Consider the following 26442-nt stretch of genomic DNA (forward strand, 5'->3'; position numbering starts at 1 on the left):
CCCAATGAGACAGAAGATTAACCTTACTTGTCTTTAGTAATATTGAAATTCAAACCCAAGAAAATTGGATTTATCAAATCTGAGAGATAAGTTTGGGACTAAAAAAGGAAAGTAAACTTTGGAAAGTCAGAAGCTGCATAGATGTAGCAATAATGTAGGATGTAAAGGGCAGGTTTGCCTTAGTTTGGGAGGATCTGGGTTGTTTGTGGATAGCACTCATTTTCTCTGGTTGCTACTTGTGCAATTTCCTCCCCATCTCAGTACATTTGGGATACTGGATCTCTTCAGGAAATCTTCAGTGTCATAGTCAAGACTTTTCCTCACCCCAAATAATTTGTTTTTTTGGGGGGATTTAGGAATGTTTGCTCTTTCTCATGGTGTGTACTCAAGGAACTGGCAGGAAGGTTCTGGAAGTAACACCCTGTGTGAGTGTGTTTCAAAGCTTGCTTAATGGAGTCAAACATAAGAATCTCCCTAGGCCGGGCGCGGTGGCTCACGCCTGTAATCCCAGCACTTTGGGAGGCCGAGGCGGGCGGATCACAAGGTCAGGAGATCGAGACCACGGTGAAACCCCGTCTCTACTAAAAATACAAAAAATTAGCCGGGCGCGGTTGTGGGCGCCTGTAGTCCCAGCTACTCGGGAGGCTGAGGCAGGAGAATGGCGTGAACCCGGGAGGCGGAGCTTGCAGTGAGCCGAGATCGCGCCACTGCACTCCAGCCTGGGCGACAGAGCGAGACTCCGTCTCAAAAAAAAAAAAAAAAAAAGAATCTCCCTACAGAGTAAAATTTAAGTGTCAACAGGGACTGAAAAACAAAGAAATCATAGAGTGAAGAGTAACAGCATGAGTAGGTGCAAATTCCTGGAGGAATTCAAGAGCAATGTATAGATATTTGTGGCAGATTTCTAAGCATGGTTTGTTTCTCTGAAAAGGTGTAGTTCAAGCTCAGTTTTTGAAATCAGAGCAATATAATGCTTTGTACGGCACATAGGTGGATCAGACTAATTCAGAGCTGTCAGGTTAGGGCAGGTAACACGATTATGCTTTTGTTGGTGCAGCTTGGGAATGCCCTTTCCATTGAAAGGCTGTCGTTCTGATGAACTGATCTGCTTACTCTGGAGCACTTTTACTGTATTTCAATTTCAGCCAATGTAAGTCCAAAGTAATACAAGTTCCAATGTGCACAATTAAAAATATTTAATATTTTCATGTTGAGAGTTCAAAATGAACTTCACAAGAGCAGAAAAATGAAGTATTAGAAATTATAAATTCAGAATTTGCCATTTATATCTTCTACAAAAAGTGGAGAAATATAATTACTGGTTAATGTTGGTGATGACAGTTTAAGAAATAAGCCTACTATTTTCAGTGCATCCTATTTATACTATATAGTTGTTGCCATTTGTTCAAAGGGTGGCTCTGTCTGTCTTCATATACTCATTGTCCATATCTTGGAGTGGACAACTCAGAGACTTGACCAGTCTCCTGTCCCCTCTGGTTTGCTGCCAATTAGAAACAATCTAACTTCGGTTTCTGATTTGTGTGAACCCAAAATATACTGAGAACAAGATTTATGAAGAGATTACTGAGCATTCCACACTATTGTTAGCACAAAATAAACCTCAGTAGCAGTTAAAGTTACTTACCAATTCTGTCTGCATTTATCCAGATGACTTGCTTTAAAGATGTCTTTAATTATAATCATGGTCCTGTTATGCTATAGTTTAGTCACTAACTCCCAATCATTCTTAGTTCCATTTTGGTAGCTGCTTTAAATCCATTATCTTGGCCCTTCCAGGAAGTCAGAAATGCTCTGAGGTTTCAGATCTCCAGCATGTAATTGAAAAAAACGGTGGTCCTACTTGGTTTCTACTTTCTCCTGAGCACTTGGTGGATTATCTTGCCCTTCCTGACTAAATTCTGGGGAATTCATCCAAATCTTATTGTTTCCTCCTGTGTATTTGGGCTAACATTAACATAGGAAAGTGTTCTTTTCCTGGAAAAAAAAAAAAAAAAAAAAGGAAGATACTCCGCAGTTGTTTAATTTGCACTGAGATGAGTCTATTAGCTCTTTTGTACTTTCACGTTGTTTGATCTGTGAAATTGTCTAAGAATGGGGTTAAGGGCACATCCCTTTGAAGAGGATTTGCACTGGCTCTGTCAGGCAGCCCAGGCACTCCTCTAACACAAGACTGCTTTGTTATTTTCTTAGCTTGGGTCTCCTGGACCACACCGATAGGGTAAATTTAAATTACAGACCTGGTTTTATGCTGAAATACATGTTTCCCTGTCATCTATTTTTGTAGGTGACTTGTTTATTTTCTGTCTGCTCTTTCACGGAAGGTATAGCAGTTCAAGAGCCCCTGGCTCACATTAGGACAGCCTTTGATTTTATTTTCTGGCTTGCAACAAATCTTAAAAGCCAGATCTCTAGGTTCCTGAGATTAGCAAGTGCTGAACTCAGCTAAATTTTAAATATCAGTTTATCGCTCCGATTTCGGATTCCCTCTGTTTTTTTCTTGATTTCTCTTAGTTTCTGCAAACTTGCCTATGCATTTAAATGGGGTTATTTGTTATATATATATATTTTTTCTAGCATGTCTGGATGTCTGGTAGAGAAGGTTTTCAAGATGTGTCTCAAGATCATCAAGATATGCTTTCCTTTTATATAAGATAATGTTATATACTCATTTTAGACAAAAGTAAATGCAATAAAATGTCAAGGAAATTGGAACTTTGGCATTTCCTTGTTATCACAGATGGAAAGGATCGTTTGCTTCTTTAGATGCAGAATGCTTTGAACATACAAGGCCCACTGATGTGCAATTGCAAAGCTGAGGCCTGTTTCCAATCACCTAATCAACTCACTATCCCTTATTCTTTAGTTAAGCCTGTCCTGTTCTGCCATGTGCAAAAGTATACAAATTTTCTACTATAGAAGGGCAGAACAAACATACTTGTGCCACATTTCCTGTTTTTTTTTTTCTTATCACAGAAATTAAAATGGTTTTTCTGTGGATCACTATTGAAATACTTTTTGTCTTATTCTTGAAACAAATCTATCCTCAGGACTTACGTGGTGTCTGGTGACTCGGGGCAGTAGATGGCTAGGTAGTGAATCAGAGGCAGGGAAAATTTTAAAAGAAATAGGTACCTCAGTCAGCTGACAGGAGAGACGTGAAAGAGCATAGTGCTCAGAATTAGCTTGCACTCCTTCTCCCTCCTTTACCAAAGGAATCTCCCACTTTTCTCATTCATGCTTCAAATGCATGTGTGGACATAGCATTTAGACTGGTGTAGTAGAAGCTCAATAAATATTCGAAGAGTGAATGGATATAGTTTTTTTTTTCCCAACAGGATTTATCCAAGCTAAAAACTACCCCAATGTTCATTTTAACCAATTATCAGTTAGATAAAAATTATCGGGCGAAGTTTGGGAAGGATTATATTGTACAAGCTTCCCATATCTCATACTTTCCTAAGAAGTAGTTCTGCCTCTCTGACTGTAACCTTTTTATAACCTATAATTTGTGTAGTGGTTAATGAGATATATCCGGAGATTCTTTGTAAGTATAATTTACACAAATATATATTTTTATGAGGCATGCAAATTTAAACAATGGTGTCCTTGTGACTTAGTCAAACAAGGAACTATAATAAAATACAAGGCAAATGTTTTTCTTTAACGTTATGATACTATGTCTTAAAACCTCTGAAAGATGTGATAGTGCAAATAAGATGAGATAAAACAAGTTTAGTTTTGTAGAAAAGGCAAATAATTTAAAACATTGCAATCCCAGAAGCTTCAGAAACCTACTTTGATATGCTTTCCTCTATACAAAAAGTGTTATTTAATTCCCCTACAAGTTTGAATATTTGAGGGGTTGCTTTAAGAACTTAAAACTAGTGCATCAACTACATGCTTTTTGCAGATATGGAAAATATTTTCTTAAAACATTTTTTACATAAAGGAAAAGTAATTTCGCCCAAAGAAAATAGCATCCATAGGAAAACGAAGAGTGATTGGTGTTATAAGAAATATAATCCTGGAGGCCCGGAACTACATAAGGCATCCTGGAGGTACAGCGTGAGGCCAATAGAGATTATAAAAATGATTTTTATATATGAAGCTGAGCAAAGGGGCAGAATAGGAAGAAGAACAAGGGGGACTGAGACAAGAATGATGACTTTTGTTTGAAAAAGAAAATGTTCAGGGTATTAAAAACACATGCCATTTTTTTACCCCAAAGCATTTTCAAACACTACAGAAAATAATATCTAATAAACCATGAAACTTGATTTAACTCTTTTAAAAATTTCCAAACAAAGGAACTTAGAAAAAATGGCATTCTAGTTATATTTCCCCTAGATCAGTGGGAATTTATTCCATCTTATTGCTTTTCCAAGTGAGTAGGCAGAAAGTAAACAGAAATGTGAAATTTGTATCGATTGTTTTCCTTATAACCTTTGCCAAACAGTTTTGTGCAGGCAGCTCTTCTGATAAGGAAGGTGTTTTTATATCTAAATGTTGATTGTCTGCGTAGGAAGTAGAAGAGCTTGTTTCAGAGACTGCTTCTCCAACCCCCCCCTTTTTTTTTTTTAATCATACTTTAAGTTGTAGGGTACATGTGCATAACGTGCAGGTTTGTTACATATGTATACTTGTGCCATGTTGGTGTGCTGCACCCATCAACTCGTCAGCACCCATCAACTCGTCGTTTACATCAGGTATAACTCCCAATGCAATCCCTCCCCCCTCCCCCCTCCCCGTGATAGGCCCCGGTGTGTGACGTTCCCCTTCCTGAGTCCAAGTGATCTCATCGTTCAGTTCCCACCTATGAGTGAGAACATGCGGTGTTTGGTTTTCTGTTCTTGCGATAGTTTGCTGAGAATGATCGTTTCCAGCTGCATACATGTCCCTACAAAGGACACAAACTCATCCTTTTTTATGGCTGCATAGTATTCCATGGTGTATATGTACCACATTTTCTTAATCCAGTCTGTCACTGATGGACATTTGGGTTGATTCCAAGTCTTTGCTATTGTGAATAGTGCCGCAATAAACATATGTGTGCATGTGTCTTTATGGCAGCATGATTTATAATCCTTTGGGTATATACCCAGTAATGGGATGGCTGGGTCATATAGTACTTCTAGTTCTAGATCCTTGAGGAATCGCCATACTGTTTTCCATAATGGTTGAACTAGTTTACAATCCCACCAACAGTGTAAAAGTGTTCCTATTTCTCCACATCCTCTCCAGCACGTGTTGTTTCCTGACTTTTTAATGATCGCCATTCTAACTGGTGTGAGATGGTATCTCATTGTGGTTTTGATTTGCATTTCTCTGATGGCCAGTGATGATGAGCATTTTTTCATGTGTCTGTTGGCTGTATGAATGTCATCTTTTGAAAAATGTCTATTCATATCCTTTGCCCACTTTTTGATGGGTCCAACCCCTTTTTAAAGTAGAAGTTCCATCACGGACATTTAGAGGTTAAAGGAAATTTAGATAATCTAGTTCAAAGCTTTCATTTAATTGAAGAAAGAAATTGATCTCTTGTGTGTTGCCCTGAGCCACACAGTAGCTGAGATACAGCAGAGGCCAAAACCCAGGCTGCCTAACTCCTGCATTCTGTGCACTTTAAGGTCTCTCATTCCCTTTCTGGCTTAGTTCTGGTTGAAAATCAAAGAATTGTGTGTATCTTACATTCTTATCTCAGTTTAGGTAATAGCCTAAAGTTTTTAGGCCCGTGTGTCTATGTATCTATCTCCTCTTCTTCTTTCTCTACTAGAAAGACATGTGACAAGATACTGTGGTTACACAAATTCTCCCCCACTCTTGCTTTATTTTATTCATTGTAATTTATTCCATACTGAGACTCTGGTCTTTTCTCTTGAGTGTTATTAACATAGTTTCTATTTGAGTTGAGTAAATGGAATATTATGCTTCTGAATATAATTTTTCTGCCTCAAATGATGCAATTTGAGCATCATTCTTTAAAGACACACAATATATGCTGCCTTCTTATAATGAAATATCTGAAAGAAAAATATAGATTAACAGATGATTATTATCATTGAAAATGATTTATTTTACAGAAGAATTCCATAAGAATTTCTTTAGTTAATTCTTCTAGTTCAAATGTCTGAAATTCAGTTTATGCCCAGTATTCAAGCAGATGACATAAAGCAAAATACATTGGCTTTATACATTTTATGAATTTGCTTTATGAATTTTATGCATATTGAATTTGATGACACTTAAAAAACACCCAAGTGTTTCTAAACAAAGAACTCTAGCAGCTCAAAACACTTGTTATATCTGATAACATAAACAATAATGTACTTAATAATATATTTCTTATTATTTTATTTTCACTTTCTGCCAAGGCCCGGGAAAACATTTAAATTGCTTATGTGCATGTTTAGAAATATACTGGAGAATCAAACATGCCTAAGAAAACAGGGTCAAAAAAGTGTTGTGAAACAGTAGTAACTAAGGAATATGCCGCTTAGATCTGTTCCAAGTCAAGCAGTGTTCCAAAGGGACCGTGGCTTTATTTTTAGGCTACAGTTCATTGACTCAGGCTGTCGCTTCTGCTAATTGGCATAGCTACTCTTAGCCTACAGATGTTTTATTGGGCCTTGATAATGGGAAATAAAATGTTTTATCTGTCATCCTAGAAAAAATAAACTGATTACTCTGTTGAGAAGACCTTGCCCAGGGTCAAGCTTTATTCTTAGGTGGATCGCATGCAAAATTATTTGAAGATACTGAGATTCACACGGTCCACACACACAGGAATTCCCTTGGCCAATAGGTGATGGATTAGTCAATAAAAATGCAACAGAGATTTTGGAGGCCATACTTGAAATGGGGATGTGAGGATCAGAAGACCTTCCAGGTACAATCAGTCTAGTGAATTAATTAGTAGGTAGCTTGGTCTCTGAGAGGTTGAGACATGAGACTATCAAATGGCAACAGCCCATGATGTAAACCAATGAAGCCAAGGGAGGTTGCTGTGGGGAGAGAGGAAACACTTCCTGGTTGATGAAGACACCATGGTACACATGTTTAGAAGGGTTGAGAACTCAGGAATAAGAGAGACTGGTGTAGCTTCATGTGCATGTGACACATCCCACGCTAACACAGGGCCAGAATTTGGTTTTAGGGCCCTGTTGTCACTGTCTTAATATTCTTGATTTTGAAACAAAGGACCTTTCATTTTCATTTTACATTGGGCATCACAAATTATTTAGCTAGTTTTGCTGGAAGGGGATATAAAACTAAGGGATAGATACCAGAAGACAAATTCTGTGTACATTTTAATTTGGGTTGTGGAAAACTGTATTCTCTATCAAAGGGTTTAGAGGAGATGCATTCAAATAATACTCCTAACAGTTGGATAAACTGTAATGAGGGCATTTGGCTGTGAAGTTGCAGTGAGTGGAGAGGATTGACATTGTTGCTGATGGTGATGTTCCTGGGTGAGTAAAGGACAGTGTTGAGATTCACAGGGCAGGAGTAATGAGGTGGTGTAGGGGAGGCAGAGTCAGGGCTAGGGTCTCAGAAGCCTACTGGATAGCAGTAGCAACTGGGTGAGAAATCTCTAACAAGGGTCATTAAAGTTGCTTGGGCAATTGCAGTTGATCTAATTAGGAGGTTTGATGAGTAAATAGAATTTAGAGAGTTGCATTGTCCTTGTTCACTGGCACTGAAGACAAAGTCACTTAACTGTCAGTGTTCCAGATTAGTTATCAGAATGATTTTCCATACTAGCTTTCCTCTAATAACAAACAGCTTTTAATGTGATAGTATCTGTCAAGTGCTCTCTGGGTCCCTAGATAGGCTCTTTATCAGTTGGTACAGTAGCCTATTCTTTCAACAGAAATAAGTGAATTTGGAGTCCTGTAGAGTTGCCTAGGAAGATACGGTTTAGAGTTTAGGAGTTCAAGTGTTCTGGTTGGAAGTTCTCTAGAGAAATAAATATAGTAGCTCCTCCTCCCCAGAAAAGCTCTAGTATATTATCTAGTTATATTTATTTCCTGACAAAATTAAGGATGGGTTCAGACACAAGACATTAGGTCTCTCAGATATTGCAGATGGGTACTGTTTAACCTAGAGGATTCATTAAAACGATAGTTTGTAAGCTCTGGGAGCATTGAAAACAATTTAGGTTGACTCCTTAAATTTTCAAATGACAAAATTAAAAGAGAGAAGGGTTGTGAGTGGGCCAGGTTTCACAGCCAAGTATGTAGAGACCTATCTAGTGACCACGTCTGTCAGCTGCCGGGTCACAGGTCTGCTATCACACAGTTTCCTTATGGCTATATTTGAAGAGTTTCATTTCATTTTGTGTTTATAGACGTATCCAACACTATTATGAAGTATTTATTAATCAAAGTAATAATAATAATAACTACCATTTACATAGAGCATGAAATGGGCGCAATGAGCTAGGAACTTTACCTAATCTTTTTAATGTCCTCGAGAGGCGGATTCTATTATCTTCAATTTTCAGAAGAGGAAATTGAGACTTAATGTCACATGGCCCTAAATTAGATAAACTTTAGGAAGTCTTCAACCTTCCAGTAGTTTTTGGCAACTATTCATCTCTGAACAGACTCCAGAACATTAGTGGATGCTGTCCCAATTTATCCTCACTGAGCAAAAACTAGGGCACTAATTACAAAGATATTTCGCTTACAACATTTAGGTTTTGTTATTAGTAATCATTATGAACCCAATTATAGCTGGTCCTATATTGGCACATTAGAGATAATTTATAATTTTATATATATATATATACACTACAGCTGTGAATAAGCAGAGGAAAATGAGTGAACTAAAATGAGAGATTTTTCTTTGCATTATTTAAATTAATAAATGATATTTAATTTTATCTTTTTTTTCTAGTTGATGACATAGAGGACTTAATTTCCTCCTCATGATTAATCTCACAGTTGGAAAGTATACCCACTCTTACAAAGAATCCAGGTGAGAGGAATGGGGAATTAATAAGAGCTAGGAGGGTACCATTTTTGTAGAAATATAATAGTGACATACATATTTGTCGACTATCCGGGAGACATACCCGAGCAAAATATTTTGATTATAAGAAAGGACAATATTTGAAATCAACTTAAGCAGAGCTGACTAGAAATGGAAGAACACCTAAGGGAAATAAAAGGTTTTTCTAGGTTACACTTGCCCAAGTCATGTAATATTCCGGCTAAAGGCAAGCAAAATTCAGAACATATACATTGACCCCTCTGCTGGGAGCAGAGAAGAGCAGAGTGGAAGTCCAAGGAGTGTGGTGGATGCCTGTCGGGGGAAAGTGCTGTAGCCTGGAGTACCCTTTATCCTGCAGCTCTTTGCCAACCCTGTTCAGAGACAGAGAGAATATCCTCTGAAATGAACTCAGGGCCCTACTGTCAACTGCTTCTCATTTACGTTAAGCAGCAAAGCTATTAGACTTAATTTACCTAAACTCTTCCCCTATAATATTCTTCCTCTATAACATTCGTGGTCTGCTAAGGTTGCTGTAAGCAAAGCAAAGTATAAAATAGCACACAAGTTCCTGTTTGACAAGTGAAATACCAGTTTCTTATCTCTCCCCAGGGACCTCTTATAACGAGAAATTGGCCTTGTGAGTTTTTAAACTTTTCCATTCACAACCCTGTATGTCTTTTATTATTTTGTCTTTTAAAATTAGCATGCTATTTTAAAAATATAGAAACCAGGCTTTAGAAGCACAACAAGGGCATCTGCTTTGCAGAAACTACTTTTTAGTTCCTGTCTCTTCACACTGAATTTTCAGTTGCTGTTAAAGTAGAAAAATATGCAAATGCATGACCTGTGTATTGAGTATGTTTTTATCTTGAGATTTTCCTGTATATCCAAAGGATAGATATCTGTTTGTAGATTTGATTGCTGTTTCTCTATAAGACTGTGCTTGTGGATTCTAGAATGTGGTATAGCCTAGAAGGCATGATAATTCTGTAAGGTGACTATATGGTAGCTGGTACCTTGCATTGTTCCTTCATCACTGAATCATCCAATATATTTTATTGTTAATAATGACCACAGTTTATATATACTGAGTTTTTGAATTTAGGCAGCGATTTGAAATTATTGGAAGAATGAATCTTCTGATTTTATAGGTGCTCCTCATTTGTACCCTTGTCTTTATTTTTGCATTAATAAAGACACTCTTGTCTTTATTTTTGCATTACTGTGCTTATCACCAGGTAGTACATTTGCATGCTGAATTGTCTGTCGCCTTCACTGAACTCTAAGCAATTTGAGAATAGGCCTTGTGTCTGTCTTGATCATTATTGGGTCCTTGGAACAAATTAGTGCATGGCTGTCAGTGGGTACTTAATAAATATTTGTTTAATTGAATCAATACTTTTAATGTAACTTTTAAAAATATCTTTAATACGACAAGCATTGTAAAGAGTGCCTTAAACACATTTTCTCATGTAATCTTCACAACAACCAAATGAAGTTGTTATTTCGGTCTTTATATTAGAGAAAAGGAATCTAAACTTCAGATGGGGTAAGGAGCATACTTAGGTCTTCCACCCGAGCTGTGTAATTTGGGATTGGGACTATGTGACTTAAAAGCACATATCTTACTTCCTATACCACACTGCTTTGTGTATCAGAAGGTAGAGTCATATAAAAATCACCCCAGATACTGATGGGGACTTGAAAAACATGAAAGATGGGAAAGTTTATAGATATATTGGGAAAGGAACATTGGCAGAGAGAGTTAGCCCCTTCAAAATTTTCACAGAGAAGTTATTTTCATTGACTACAAATATTTCTTGCTCCTTAAATAAACCAGAAAAATCTTGTTTGTTCATTATTTCTGCCATTTGAATTGATATAATATACTTGAATGTTGTTAATTATAAGTAAGGATGGCAGAACCATTATTATTTGATTTAATTGACATTATCAAGCAAGTACTTTCTGAGAATGATTTTGAGTGGGATTGAGGGTTGGGACAGAACAGTGAACACAGGTAGTATAATATGTCGCATATTTTCACAAGCTTACAGTATAATTAGTAATAAGAAGAGTAATCAAATTACTAGAAAGAGAACATAATAAAGGTAATCAAGGTTGTACAATCTATAGAGGATATAAAAGGAATAAGAAATTAGATTTGTTTGTGGATATCAGAAGTGTATTACTGATAAGGTAGCATTGGAAAGGTCCTTGGAAAATGGGCAGCATTTAACAGTTTTATGTGCTGTCCCTTTGAAGATGAATAAAGACATGGTCTCTTTCTTTAAGAAAGCCAAGACTCATTGGTAGAAATGAGTCCTTGAGTGAGTATTAGCAGGTGAGAGAACACTGAACTCCAGAGAGCAATTAAAAAATAATTATGCAAGTGGCCAGGCGGGGGGACTCACACCTGTAATTCCAGCACTTCAGGAGGCCTGGGTAGGGGGATCACATGAGGCCAGGGTTTGAGACCGCCCTGGCCAACATAGTGAAATCCTGTCTCTACTAAAAATACAAAAATTATCTGGGCGTGGTAGCACACACCTGTAATCCCAGCTACTTGGGAGACTGAGGCAGGAGAATAGGTTGAATCCAGGAGGTGGAGGTTGCAGTGAGTCAAGATTGTGCCACTGCACTCCAGTCTGGGCGACAGAGCGAGAATCCATCTCAAAAATAAAAAAATAAAAATATTTGCAAGATAATATTGAGAAGGTCATGTGAGACTTTGTGTTTTGCTAGAGGAGCAGTAAGAACTTCAAATATAGGTGGCCAGCAGTCCATGAGCCCGGGGATTTAGAGTGTGTTTATCTGGTCCCATGAATGAGTTAAAAGTTTGTTCCAAGAAAGGATCCAAAGGGGCTTGCAGGGATTCGTAGGAAACTGCCTCAACTAATTTAAGTTTCTGTTCAGTTGACGTCGTTGTCATGGGGAGTCAGAATGCTTTGAGTGTGGACTCCATGAGGTTTGGAAAGGGAAAGCATTCTTCCCTGAAAAGTGGAGTGGATTGTTGTAATACTCACCAAAATTGGCAAAGAAAAATCAGGCAGCATTTGTGTTGGGTTATATTGAAATCACGTCAGAGACTGTGAATAATTAAAACCACTCTCAAGGGAAGTTTGTTTTTCCTTCTTGTAATGCACATATGACTCTGGCACAGAAAATGTTTTACTACTTAATTTTGCTTCATTTCCCATTTAAGATTTGTCACAGTAAATAATCCTTTCTCAAGTGGCAGTATCCTGAACATAAAATACAGCAAATGCTGTCTGGATATTAGGCAATCAGTCCCATAGTGGGATCAATCAGATTTTCCTTAGATGAAAACTATAAAACACAATAAACTAACACACATAATTAAAGAGTAGGAATGTTTCTATGGTGAGATGTCCAGAGGTGGTTTTGCTAATAGAAAGAAAATGGGATGTTAAAGATGTTAATTAGCTGTGCTATGGCAACAGCTTTTTCCACAGTGCTAAGCTTCTCTATTTGCCTTACATGTTTACAGCTCCATGATATTGGCTATGAAAATGCAAATAGTATCTCTATATATTTGAATTAAAAATTATCAATAAGTCATTTTTAATAGCTTTCATGAGGAGTTGTTTACATACCATAAAACCATTCATCTTTCTTGTAAAAATTGAGATTTTATGTGTAAATATATAGTATTTGTGCAATCATCATCACAATCCAATCTTAGAACATGCCCATCACTCCCATAATATCCCACATACCCACTTCCACTCTCCACCCTCCCTGAGTCCCAGGCAACCACTAGTCTGTTTTCTGTCTCTATAGATTTGCCTTTGACATATGAATATAGGATGGAGGGCATCATTCAACCCATAATATATTAGAATAATAATAACAACAATTATAATAAATACTCATTTGTCGCAGAATATACTAAGCACTGATCTGTAAGCCTTACAAATAACTCAATTAATTATCATAACAAATCTATAAACTAGATACTGTGATTATCCCTGCATTATAGATTTTTTAAAAATTGGGGCATGCAAAGGTCATACAGATAGCAAATAGTGGATTGTGGATTGGGCATTAGAATCCAGGCTATCTGGCTTCAATGTGTATACTCTTACACCTCAAAGTATACTGTATGTACCACTCCCTAGGCATTCACAGTCTGCCCAAATAGCCTTTACATTATAATGAAATGGAAAAACTCTTTGATGATGGACAGTTGACAACCCTAGTCTCTTAGTATGGCATTATGAAGGAAATTATATTCCTCCTTAACATGGAAATATAGATTCAGAATGGTCTTTGATTTCTGCTGAAGAGAGAATAGATTATGTGAGATGAACTGCCTCATAACATAACACTTTTATTAGGTTGAATCATATGACATTGGTTTTTATAAGGTAAAAATGGTAGCATATGGATAACTTTATGTGGTTCAAGCTAATATCTTTACTGCTGTTTAAGCCAAGTTTTGTTGGCTTCCACGACTTGTCTTTTCTTGGTAGATCGAGTAGGCAAATTTCTCTCTTTATTTCTCTGCAAATTGCTTTACCTTTCCACACTCTACCACTCCCACCTATCCCAAACATCTGGGCAGCCAGACCTGCAGCTTCCACTGCTTCAGGGAAGAGTGATACACAGCGTGCAGGGGGCAACTGCAACAACAACATAGGATTACTGACTTTCAAAGTTCAAATGCCTACATCAGAATATAAAATATAAATTTTGAAGGCAAATAGAAATTTTTCCACCTCTGTTCCCAGGTTAAATAAAGATTTTTAGTATCAGAGAAGGAAATAAAAAGGTCTGAGTAGCAGCAAAAAGCTTCTTTTCTGAGAAGATGAGAGCCAGTTGCTAAGCAATGGAATGTATTAGTTGTTACTAATCCTTATAATAATTTTCCTCAGGAAACTAACATTTGTGAGTTATAACTCAGGATGGCTATGCCTTCCTGTCCCAGGTCAATCCTTGAAGGGGAGGAGGGTGAAGGATGACAGAAATGTGTCCTATTTTTTTGTTAGTGCCGTGGATCACAGCAAGACGCCACCGTCCTCCCGGGACCACATGGCTTAAGTTACATTGTGGTTTATTTCATAATAAGTCTAAACTTACTGACAGGACGTATGTCCACTTTAAAAAAATAATGATTTTTGCACACTTAAATTTGTTAAATTTCACACATTTATTACTTGAGAGAATTATGGTTTTAAATTTTTAAGTCTTCAAATTCAGCTTTTATCTTTATTTTTACATAAAATAAATGTTCCATGTTTTTATAGACATAGTGCTAAGGACTGAGGTTTCAATATTTATAAGAAAGATTATATTCATAATATGTTTTATTGTAAGCTATAAGGTACTTTATGAAGCACTTAGATAAATATTCACAATATTAGGAATTAAAGTATTTTCAGATCACTTTGATTTTGTGTATTAAAAAAGTCATGTACTATGTGAAACAGAAGATTATATAGATATTAAATAAGACAGTCTGTATGCTTATTTGCATTTTGCCTATTTTTTATGACTTTAATCTCTATTTGCAATAATTTAGGCAGGTTTACAGATTAAGTAAGTTCTGGATATACATGCTGATAGAGGCGAATATAGTGAACAAGACAAAGAGAGAAAGTTTTACTTGGGCAAGCTTGAGTTAAAGAGTTGCCAGGTAAACAAATCCCAAATAAGCAGCATGAATCATGGTCAATTATGACATATGGAAGCCCCTGATGTGGGGATAACCAATTTTGGTGTCAGAAAGAGATGGATCTATATTTCCAACTGAGTCATCAAACTATGTGCATGATTATGAACAAGTGACTTTATATTATAAATGTTAGTTTTCTGAGGAAAATTATTATAAGGATTAGTAATAACGAATACATCTCAAGTGCTTAATAATTGATAAATTTTATTAATATTATTTTGTTGCTGATAATATTTTCCCATGATAATGCCAATTCACTATATGTAACTTTAAAAGATTAGTGATTGGCCAGGCATGGTGACTCAAGCCTGTAATCCCAGCACTTTGGGAGGCCGACACAGGCGGATCACGAGGTCAGGAGATCGAGACCATCCTGGCTAACACAGTGAAACCCCATCTCTACTAAAAAATACAAAAAACTAGCTGAGCGAGGTGGCAGACGCCTGTAGTCCCAGCTACTCGGAGGCTGAGGCAGGAGAATGGCGTGAACCCGGAAGGCAGAGCTTGCAGTGAGCTGAGATCGGGCCACTGCACTCCAGCCTGGGCGACAGAGCAAGACTCCGTCTCAAAAAAAAAAAAAAAAAAAAAAGATTAGTGATCATGGTCATTATCTGAGAACAGTATTTTCACTTATAATGGAAAGCAATATTTTATCTGTAGTTACCCTTAGCTTATGTACACAGTTGCTGTCAACTCAAGGAGGTTGTAATTGAATGGGAAAGAAGATGACTATTTTTATTTCCAGCAATTTTTTGAACCAACCAAGTAACTGAAAATGCTTCCAATACAAAACAAAGAGATTTTCTGACTAAAATAATTTTAAAATTATTTTAAATTCATGGCTGCTCTTACTAGTAAGAAAGGAAAATTCTCAATTTCATATACAAAGTGGGAATTGAAAATCATAGTGGTAGGATGGAAAACTGGAATTGTGACTCACCCTGGCAAATAATCTTTTCTTTTTTCTTTCCTGGTTAAGGAAAAAGAAGGAAGCTAGCACCTGGGCTATGATGCCTGTACCTGTGGGAAGTTTGTATTCAGATCCGCTAACCCTCTAATCTGTTTTTCAGAGGGATAACAATCAGAAATAGGTTGAACTAGAAAATATCTTTCCAGTGGCATAGGAGACAACAAGAAAGCTTAGGTCTCTTGGCCCTGGGCTGCAGATGAAAAAATGAAGCCTTCCATGATAACTTGTAATCATGGTAATGGGATTTAAATTTACTCTATCCATGAGCTCCTAAAATTCTCAAGAGAGGAATCAATGTAAAAAGTAGTATGGGCTGGTAATATCCTTGGGGCACCTAGCAGAAGGCAGACAATATATCCCTGGAATGACATCTGTTAACACAGGCCACACAAGACTCCTTTGGAAAAATCCATACTGAAGACGAGCTTAGTATCTAAAATTTACAAACACACAATTTAACAAACCCTCATGAAAAAATACCAAATTAGAAAAAGAAGCAAGATTAGATTCCTAAGATCTTCAGCTAATAGAATTGCTGAATAGAAACTATAAAACAAAAATATTTAAACTGAATAATCTATTTTAAAAAATCTCAATTTTGAAAACAACAAAACCATATTTCAAAAGATTAGACAGATGTGAAAAAAAAAGAGATAACTTCTGGAGGTGAGAAATATAATCACTAAAAAACAAACTAATGGACAGATTAAACCACAGATTAGCTAAAGGAAGAATTTGTGAATTAATAGATGGACCTAAGAAAATTATTCAAAAAATAGCAGGATGATATAACAAGATGAGTATGTAAGGTAATATGGTGAGAATTTTCATAACTAATAAAAGATTAATAAGATTGACTATGTTTAAATCCTCAGCAGAAATCTGTCTGTCTGTCTGTCTGGCTGGCTGGCTGGCTGTCTATCTATCTATCTATCTATCTATCTATCTATCTATCTATCTATCTATCTCTCCATCCATTTATCTATCTATACATCTGTCTTTATACCAGTACCTCCACACGTTGATACAGCATGATAACAGTGTAGAGTTTTACCAAAGTAAAAGGGAAAAAATTAATAGTAATTAGACCTAAATAAAAGATTGCTTTAAAATAATAATTGCAGATACCTCAGTAGCAAAAACAGAAACAAGAAAATAATGGAAAATTTTCTTCAAATATTAAGAGAAAACAACTACACATTCTGTATATATTTAAAGTTCTACACATACTATTTGATTCTCAATGAAAGTTTCAAATACATATACTAAAGAAAGAAAAAAATTAGAGCTACAGGGAGATTGAGATTCAGAAAAGAAATGATGAACAGAGAAAATGGTACACTTGGAGTTTTATGTACACAACTATTGTTTGTATGAACAATAATAATAATTTCAGTGATATGAAAAAAGTGGAACTAAAATGCTGCCAACAAAAATGAGAAAGTTTAGAGGGGCTTGATGAGAGTTAAAATGTCCTGGCATCCTTGTAGTGGGAATAAAGTAGATATTTTAGAAATAAACTTTATACTTTGCTGTGTGTATATTCATGCCATAGTTTTGTGGGTTGTAAGGGTAAGGAAATCCTGCAACTCAGTAACACAAAAACCCAATTAAAAAGAATTGTATAGACACATTTTCAAAGAAGACATAAAAACATGTAACAAGTATATGAAAAGCTACTCAGTGTCACTAATCATCAGGGAAATGCAAGTCAAAACCACAATGAGCTATCATCTCACACCTGTTAAGAGGCTACTGTCAAAGAACCAAAGACTAGTGTTGGTGAGGCTGTAGAAAAATCAGAACCCTTGTACACTGTTGATGGGAATGCCAAATGATGTAGCAACTATGGAAAACAGTAAGGAGTTTCCTCAAAAAATTAAAAAAAAAAAACAAAAAAACCACAAAACTACCATGAGATCTAACAATCCCACTTTTGGGTATTTAACCAAAAAAAATTGAAATCAGGATTTTAGAGATATTAGCATTTCCATGTTCATTTCAGCATTATTCACAATAGCAAATATATAAAAATAACCTAAAGAGCTGAGTAAATGGATAAAGCAAATGTGGTATATACATAAATGGAATGTTATTTAGCCTTGAAAAAGAAGGAAATCCTGCAATATGCAACAAAATGGATGAATCTTAAGGAAATTATGTTAAGTGGAGTAAGCCAGTCACAGGACAAACACTGCATGATTCAACTTCTATGAGAAATAATCTATCTAAAATAGTCAAACTTCTAAAAGCAAAGAATGGTGTGGTGGTTTTCAGAGAGTGAGAGAAGTAAGAAACGGGGAGTTGCTAATCAATGAGTGTAAAGTTTCAGTTATGCAAGATGAAGAAATTTAGAGATCTGTTGTACAACATTGTGCCTATAGCTAACAGTACACTGTATTGTATTATACTGTGCACTTAAAAATCTGATGAGAGTGTAGATTTCAGGTTGTTTACACTACAATAAAATGTAAAAAATAGAATTTAATCTTCAAAAGATGTCTTAAAAATTCCTCATGCATTTAGAAACTAAAACAAAATAAAACAAAAACACACTCTAAATGGATCAAACAGAGAGTCAAAATAGGAACTGGAAAATGTGAATAAAAGATAATGAACATGTTGTGTATCAGAATTTGTGGGAGAATGCTTAAATGATTTTTTTTTTTTTTTTTTTTTTTTAAAGAGATAGTGGTGCGATCATAGATCACTGTAACCTTTAACTCCTGGGCTCAAGCAATCCTCCCATCTCAGCCTCCAGAGTAGCTAGGGCATATACCACCATGACTTTTTTTTTTTTTTTTTTTTTTTGACGGAGTCTCGCTCTGTCGCCCAGGCTGGAGTGCAATGGCGGGATCTCAGCTCACTGCAAGCTCCGCCTCCCGGGTTCACGCCATTCTCCTGCCTCAGCCTCCCGAGTAGCTGGGACTATAGGCACCCGCCACCACGTCTGACTAATTTTTTTTGCATTTTTAGTAGAGACGGGGTTTCACCGTTTTAGCCGGGATGGTCTCGATCTCCTGAGTTCGTGATCTGCCCGCCTCTGCCTCTAAAATGCTGGGATTACAGACGTGAGCCACCGTGCCTAGCCCAGCATGACTATACACACACACACACACACACACACACACACATTTTTTTTAAAGTTTTGTACAGATAGGGTCTGGCTATGTTGCCCAGGCTGGTCTTGTTCTCCTGGCCTCGAGCAATCCCCCCAGCTTGACCTCCTAAAGTGCTAGGATTACAGGCATTCATGACTGTGCCAAGCCTAAAATGACTTTTTTTAAGGATAAATTATATGGCATTAAATGCTTATATTTTAAAAAGAAGGAAAACTGTAAAATAATGAGCTATGAGATCAACAAAGAAGATAGGGAAACAGTACCAAAAAAAAAAAAAAAAAAAAAAAAAAAAACATAGAAATCAGAGGGAAAGGAATAGTACACAGGTAAAAGCACAAATTAATGAAATCAAAACAATAGTCATAATTTAATAGAAAAGGAATACAGAAAGGATTAAGAAACAAATTTGTTTCTACATAAAAATGAGGAAGTCTTTCTGACAAAAGTGATGTAGGAGAAATAGAGAGATGACCTTTAACAACATTAGGGAGAAGAAAAGGCCATGGCTACAGATCTACAGTTCCAATAGATTTGAAACAGAATCACAGGAGAATACTCTGACCAAAAAACAAATGGTCATATTTCTCCAAAAATGTCTCTTAGCTGATTAAAAAAAAATTAGAAAATCTGAATAGATCTTTAACTATTATGGGAATTAAATGAAAGTTTGAAAATCTTCATCTCCTAGTGCATCAGCATACCTCCTCCTATGCCCCTGTCTCCATCCACACTCACAAAAACACAAATCCAGCTCCGGTTAATTTTACAAGAAGCTTAATCAACTGTGCAAAGAACAGGAAATCCCAACATGACATCAGCTTTTCCAAAGAGTAGAAAATGAGTATATCTCTAAACACATTTTATGAAACTAGTAAAACCTCTATATCAAAACCAAAGAAAGACAACATGAGAAAGGAAAATTACAGGCTCATCTTTAATATGTAAAAGAATACAATAGAACTAAATTGGACTTGTTTTAGAATTCAAGGAAGTTTTACTATTATAAAATATTTTAGTATATTTCATCACATTAATAGATATAAGCCATGTGATTATCCCAATACGTGCAGAAAAAGTATTTGATAAATATGCAATACTCATTTACAATAAAGAAGACTAGGAATAAAGCAGAAATCCCTTTATCCTATGAAGGGTTTCTACCAAAAACTTACAGCAAATGTCATATTAAGAATAAAACATTTGAAGTACTATCCTATTACTGTCATTGTTTCTATCAAATGTTTGCTGGAGGCCACACCTAGTGCAAAGTGCAAACAAGTATAACTATTAGCAGTGAAGAGACAAAATTATTGTTGAATTGGGAAGGCCTATCAGCTTACTAAGAAAATCTAAAAAGATTATATAGGCAAATTGTTTGGCACTAAAGAAAGGTTAATTACGCTGTTGAAATACAAGATTAACATGTAAAAATAATCTGCTTTTCTTTATATAGCATAAGCAAAGATAAAATATAGCTTAAAGCATAGCATTTAAATTGTGACAAAAATTATATAGACCCTAGGAATAAACTTAATAAGAGATGTACAAGAGTTTCTAGAGAAAACTTAGTATTTTCATAAAACAGAGAAGCTAAATAAATAAGGAGCTATATTATGTCCATGGAGGAAAATATTATAAACACAACTCTGCCTTCATTAACCTATACATTCAATGTAATTCCGAGCAAAATTACAATAGAGCTATTTCGTTTGATTTTGACAAATTCTTGCTATAATTCATACCTCAAAAAGCGGTCAAAAATAATTAAGGCATTTTTCAAAATGGTGGAGAGAACAGATACCCAGGTTTACTCTAAAATTATAGAAATTAAAACAGTATAATATCTGTGCAAGTAAAGACAAATAGAAAAATGTATAGCACAGAACAGTCCTACTCATATGGAAAAATAAAATACTACAGAGGTGAAAATCAGAGCACAAAAATATGGATTATTCAATAGATTGATGCTGGGATGGTTGATTATCCATATAGAAAAAAAGTCCATGACCTTAGATACCAGCCTTACATTATACCCAAAACAATGAGTTAAAGGCAAAAATATTAAAGATTTAATTAAAAAATTAGTACAGAACCTGTCATGATCCTGAGCTACAGAAAGATTTCTTAAGGAAAAACTAAGGTATAAAACTTAAAGAAAAAGATTGGAAAGTTTACTGCATTGAAATTAACAACTTCTGTACAAACAAATTGCAGAAGAATATATACTTATATAAACATTTATACAATGTTTTAAAACGTAAACCCATACATGTATTGCTCCTGGTTATATGTAATAAAAATATAAAGACATGCAGGTGGATTATAAACTCCAAATATAGATAGTGATTTCTGATAGAGATGGAAGCAGGAGATGGGTATACAGGATCTTAATTGTCTGTGCAGTATTCCATTTTTTTTTACTGAACAAAATATGACAAAATGTTAAGATTACAAAAATAAGTGATAGATCCATGGGTGTTTTACATATTGACTTAAAATTTTCTCTATGCTTGAAATATTTAATAATCAACTTTTTAAAAAAAATGAAAACTAAAATAGAAGAGAAAGACGGTAAGAAAAAGATGGTAAGAATGTGTGTGTGTGTGTGTGTGTGTGTGTGTGTGGGTGTGGGTGTGTGTGTGTGTTGGGGGTGCCTAGTGTGGAGAAGGAGGGATAACTGTAAAATAAGTTCAAATGTTCAAACTATCAGGACTAGAGCTCTTCAGATGTAGACAGTGGAAGTCTGTGAGAAGACTTAATAGAATTATGCAAAATTATAAATTTCTAGAATAAAGTGAAAAAGATATGCTTATTAAATATTAAGGAAAGATGCTAGTGGTTCCTTTTTCATTTTATTGAAGCAACTGGAGGAAACATTCAAAATTAATATCATTTTGTTCAATAGTTAATAAAATTACCAAACATTTCAAGATTGAGACTATAAATGAATTAAATATTAAGTATATATTATGAATTTATGATCCAAAAGAAAATATATGTGCCAGAAAAGCTGATATATATTAAACCTTGAGTTCAGAATGGAGCATTTAATATTCTGTTGTGTTGTTAGGAACAGGTGCCTAGATGAGGAAGGCCATGTGACTGACAGCAATTTATAGAGTCTCACATAAGAAGCTGCTCAAAAGGCCTGTAAATTCTGACCTTCCTATATTACTAATTATAGAATTGAGGCACAGAGAGGTTGCACAATTTGTTCAAGGACACACAACTAATTTGAGGCACAATCAGGACTATAAATCTATGACTTCCATCCCAGGAATTTTATGTTGAATGATTCCACCTTATATTTTTATAATTTTAGAGGGTTAACTGATAACAATGCCTACATTCACTTTGAACTTACATAATGTTATTTTCTTCCTTTTTAACTATGATTGATAGCTAATATATTATCTGAAGATTTAGGTACAATTTTTAAAAGGTGGTCTTTCTTAGTTACAGTTAACTGTTTTCAGTTTCTTTGTGACACAAAAGAGAAATTTTATATACTTCTTTTATTTTTAAAATGTGACAAAATCCGCAAAAGGAAACATTGTCATTGTATTTATTAAAAAAAAAATTAAAAATCATTTACATTGATCAAATTGGGGATTTCAAAATATGCCCATTAGCCACTAGGTGTCATCACAGGCCATTGTAATTAAAAGCCAGTATGTAACAAAAGTATATAAAATGTATTTCTAATTTTTAAAAAGTGTTATAATAAGAACAGAAAACTATGCAAAGGTAAATAATCAAGATGATGTTGTCTTCTAAAAGACAAGTATAAAAACATCTGAAGTTTTATTTATACAAGTAGAAATATTTCAAGTTGAGGTGCCATTTTGTAGGAGATTCTTAAATGACTGACAAGTATTGAGGCACTTGTGACAGCTTTAATACCTATATTTGGCAGCATTGACTGAAGAGGAACTTTTACATCAAATCTATAAATATAATAAAGGATTACTTTGGAATAACTAAGCTCACTAAACAGAATACAAATATTTTGCATGTAACATTTGATGTAACATAATTATATAATTACATCTATTTTCACATACAATCTATTTACTCAGTTAGTATACTATTTATATTGTTACAAAGTATGTAATTTTGTTTTTAATGCTATTTCTTAGGACTCAACTACATTTCAGCCATTTGATGTGTAACAGCAGTGAACATAGGTCATGGCTCACATGGAATTATTCTAAACAAATCACTTTCTGGTTTTTCTTTTCTTTTTTTTTTTTTTTTGAGGTAGGTTTTCACATTAAAAAAAAAAAAAAAAGCCAGTATGTAATTTCCTAGAAAAGTTAATAGCAAAATTTTTGCTGAACTCTTGACTCTTTTATAGATCTAGATACATAGCTCTATATTAGTGTATTTAATACGTATACTAGGGATGAAAAAATATATTTAAATAAATATAAAATCAAATGTTATTTTTATATTTGTATTGAATATATTAATATTCTATATTTAAGGACTAGGTGGAAAGATTAATCAGAAATAGATTTCACATAGTTATTATCATAGCCCATGAATAAGAAATGATTATAGTACTGAGGATTTTAGCGACACAAACACTAAGTTTAATCAATGTTAACTAATGACAACATTTGTCTGTCTTGGGATTCCACTTGCATGTTGCTTCATCACGAAAGAGAGGGTTGCGGTAGACACAAGATCAGCTGCTATTGGTTCTGTTTCAGGGTGGAGGAGGAACATCAGAGGCCATAGTTCTGTAGGCTTGAAGGACATTATTGGGCTTGGCTAACTGGAAGCAAATCAGGCACCTATTTACTCCTGTACGCCAGTTTGTGATACTATGCTTCCCCTTATATAAAGGTTTGTTTTCTTCAAATAAGATGTGAACTTGCTGTTTCTTGGTTGGACATGCAGGTGTTAGTGAGTTTTTAGAATGGATCTGTCATATTCCCCATGGACTTTCAGTATTTAGTCACTTGTTTCAGAAAAGGAAACAAGGACAGAAAAAGAGGTTTTGGGTTCTCTTCATCTCTATCATGGCATTCTTTGGTTCCTGTTTGTCATTCAATTTGATTTCTCAGTGCCGAAACTTCTTGAAGAATCCTCTACCTTATAATATGGAGCCCATCTTCCATTACATACATAAAAAATTACAAATGTTTCGGCTTTTCTTTTAGCTATGACAGGGGCACATGCCATAGTATCTGTCAATCAGATGTGTCTGTGGCAGGATGTGAATCAAAAGTTAGTTACCTGAAAAAGAGGAACTGCAGAATGCTGCCGGCAAGAGTGGTGAGGCGGTGACAGCTACAACCCACGTTAGTGCTATGGGATCCAGTAGCAGCAGATGGCGCTTGATATCTGGGATTTTGACCCTGAAAACAGCAATGTGTGTGCCCAGGGGTGGTGGTGACGCCAATTTGTGGGACAGTTTTGCAGCAGGATTTGGGAGGAAGTTTCCAACTTCTGGACCTCCTAGGATGATGAGAACTATCCAATAGACTTCTAATACATAAATTCCTTTCATGCTTAATTACAGTTTTGTCTTGCATTATTTTTGCTGTAACATTAAAGAATTCCTGACTTATATACTTCCCATTTCCAAAGCAGAAAAACATTGGTGCCTACATCGTGATAAAATAAGGCCTATCACTCTTTCTTACTTTCCAAATTATCCATAAATTTCCCTCTTTTCTGCCAATAATGAGCTGGATAAAATGGCGGTGGCAGTGGTGGTGGAGGTGGAGATGGTGGTGGTGGCGGTGTGTGCAATGTATGGGTTATGAGAGTGTGTACGTTTGACAACAGGGAAGATTTCTGCCATTAGAGAGATGCCAAAGACCCAGGTGCTGCTCTTGATATTTATGTATGGGTCTGTTTAAGTGTTGTGTCTTTTCTTCATCCCTTAGAGCAGCACACACAAGTTATAGCACCAGTAGCCAGGGAATGTCACAACTTTTATGTAGAACGGTGGATGAACACAAATAAGGGCTCTGAGTACTTGCTCATCAGCAGTAATAGGTTGCAAATGCCAGCAGATCTGTTGGAGACCTACTCTCTACATTACAATCACCTGAACCTCAGACCTTGAATTCAAATCTCTCTTTATACATATTTGTTTACTATCATGTACATACCCATTGGCTTATTATGGGAAATTTGGGTTTTATTTTTATTATTTCTTTTTTAGAGAATTTTGGTTAGAAGCATTGGGGCCTGACAGAAATGAGTCAAATTCCAGTGTTGGCATTTAGTTGCTGGGTGACTTCCAGCATGAGTTATTTAAATTTAGGTAAAAATGAATTTTTAATTACACAAATAAAACACAAAACTATTTTCTTTATGAAATGTAAACTATTGCAGATAAGGCTAAATAAAGCTCGTGACACTCCTTGAGCTCCCCAGTGTCTGACGTTCCCCAGAGGCAAACACTATCTCCCTTTTCCTCATCTGTGAAATAACTATAATGATACCTATAATACCTACCTGCCGGGCTTGTGGTGAGGCTCCCTGACTCAGGAAACTAAATTAGAATGCCTTCCCTGATCTTCCAGACCAGCTCAGAGAGCCTTGCTTTATGATCCCATGACAGACACTCTCTACTTCTTGATAGTAATTTTACAGCGGTTATTTATTTCTTCAATTACAGAAGAGTATTATTTACCTAGCACATCCAGGATTTGGTGTATACACGATTGATGATATATCCAGAGTTTGGATAGCCTTAATGACAAAGCATGGAAGAGAAGAGTAGGGAATAAAAAGGATGTCTTGGCCTGCAATGTATGTATTCCATGCCAAATGTATATTTGTGTGAGTGTGTGTATATACATAAATATATATATTTATATATGTATACACAAATACATATATTTATATATGTATATACATAAATATATATTTATATATGTATATACATATATATATTTGCATTATTGTTGCCCTCAACAGTTGAGGAAATATGAATTTCAATTCACTAAACTATGTATCTAAAAAATTAAAATTTCTCATCTCCTCTTACTTAATTTTAAAACCTGGTTGTTCTGGGATTTCCATATAACTGTGGTATTAAGACAGTAAGATAACTTCACCTGGTCCTGGGTTGCCATCCTCTGTTTATGCTGGAGTCCCTCCACACTACCTTCTTGTTCTGGTGGTTGAGCTACTCTGGTGGTCTGGTCATCTCTGATCCTGTAGAGTCCTCAGTTGCTGACCCAGGTGGGTCATTGCTGAATGTTCCTTGTTTCTGACAAAAGCCCTTTTGAGTCCAGTCCTCTAGCAATTTCCATGCTCTTCCATGGCTCGAGCAGTGGAGCCTTCTATGGCTTCCCAAGTCCAGCTGTCTAGGGACCCCATGTAGTTCTTCTTTCTGTGCTATGCCTGCATTGTGATGGGGTGGAGAATCTCTGCCAGAGTTTTGCCAAGTTGCCAAGTACCCAGTACTTGCTGTCAGCACCTGGATTCTTAGAACTACCTGGCTGTTTTGTAATAGTCCTCCCCTGCGATAAATCCCATTTGGTAGGTCAGGCACTTTGTACTTGTTTTCCATTCTCCTTGAAATGCTCTTCTCATAAAAGCACAAAGCTCACCTCTACAGTTCCTTCAGGTTCCAGCATTGTCTCGTCACAGGGGCTTTCCCTGAATAC

At 35.7% G+C, this 26442-nt stretch overlaps 1 long non-coding RNA gene across 4 annotated transcripts in view; it reads left to right on the top strand.

The window, feature by feature from the left end:
- LOC103878996 overlaps positions 1 to 26442 on the top strand; it is a 216446-nt gene that overhangs the window by 176588 nt on the left and 13416 nt on the right. For all 4 annotated transcript variants that reach the window (XR_004179432.1, XR_004179431.1, XR_004179433.1 and 1 more), the window contains exon 6: positions 8920 to 9000. This is a non-coding gene — a long non-coding RNA (uncharacterized LOC103878996). The remainder of the gene's footprint in view (positions 1 to 8919; positions 9001 to 26442) is intronic.

Source organism: Papio anubis, chromosome 1 (genome assembly GCF_008728515.1).
Source record: "Papio anubis isolate 15944 chromosome 1, Panubis1.0, whole genome shotgun sequence".
Classification (NCBI taxonomy): Eukaryota; Metazoa; Chordata; class Mammalia; order Primates; family Cercopithecidae; genus Papio; species Papio anubis.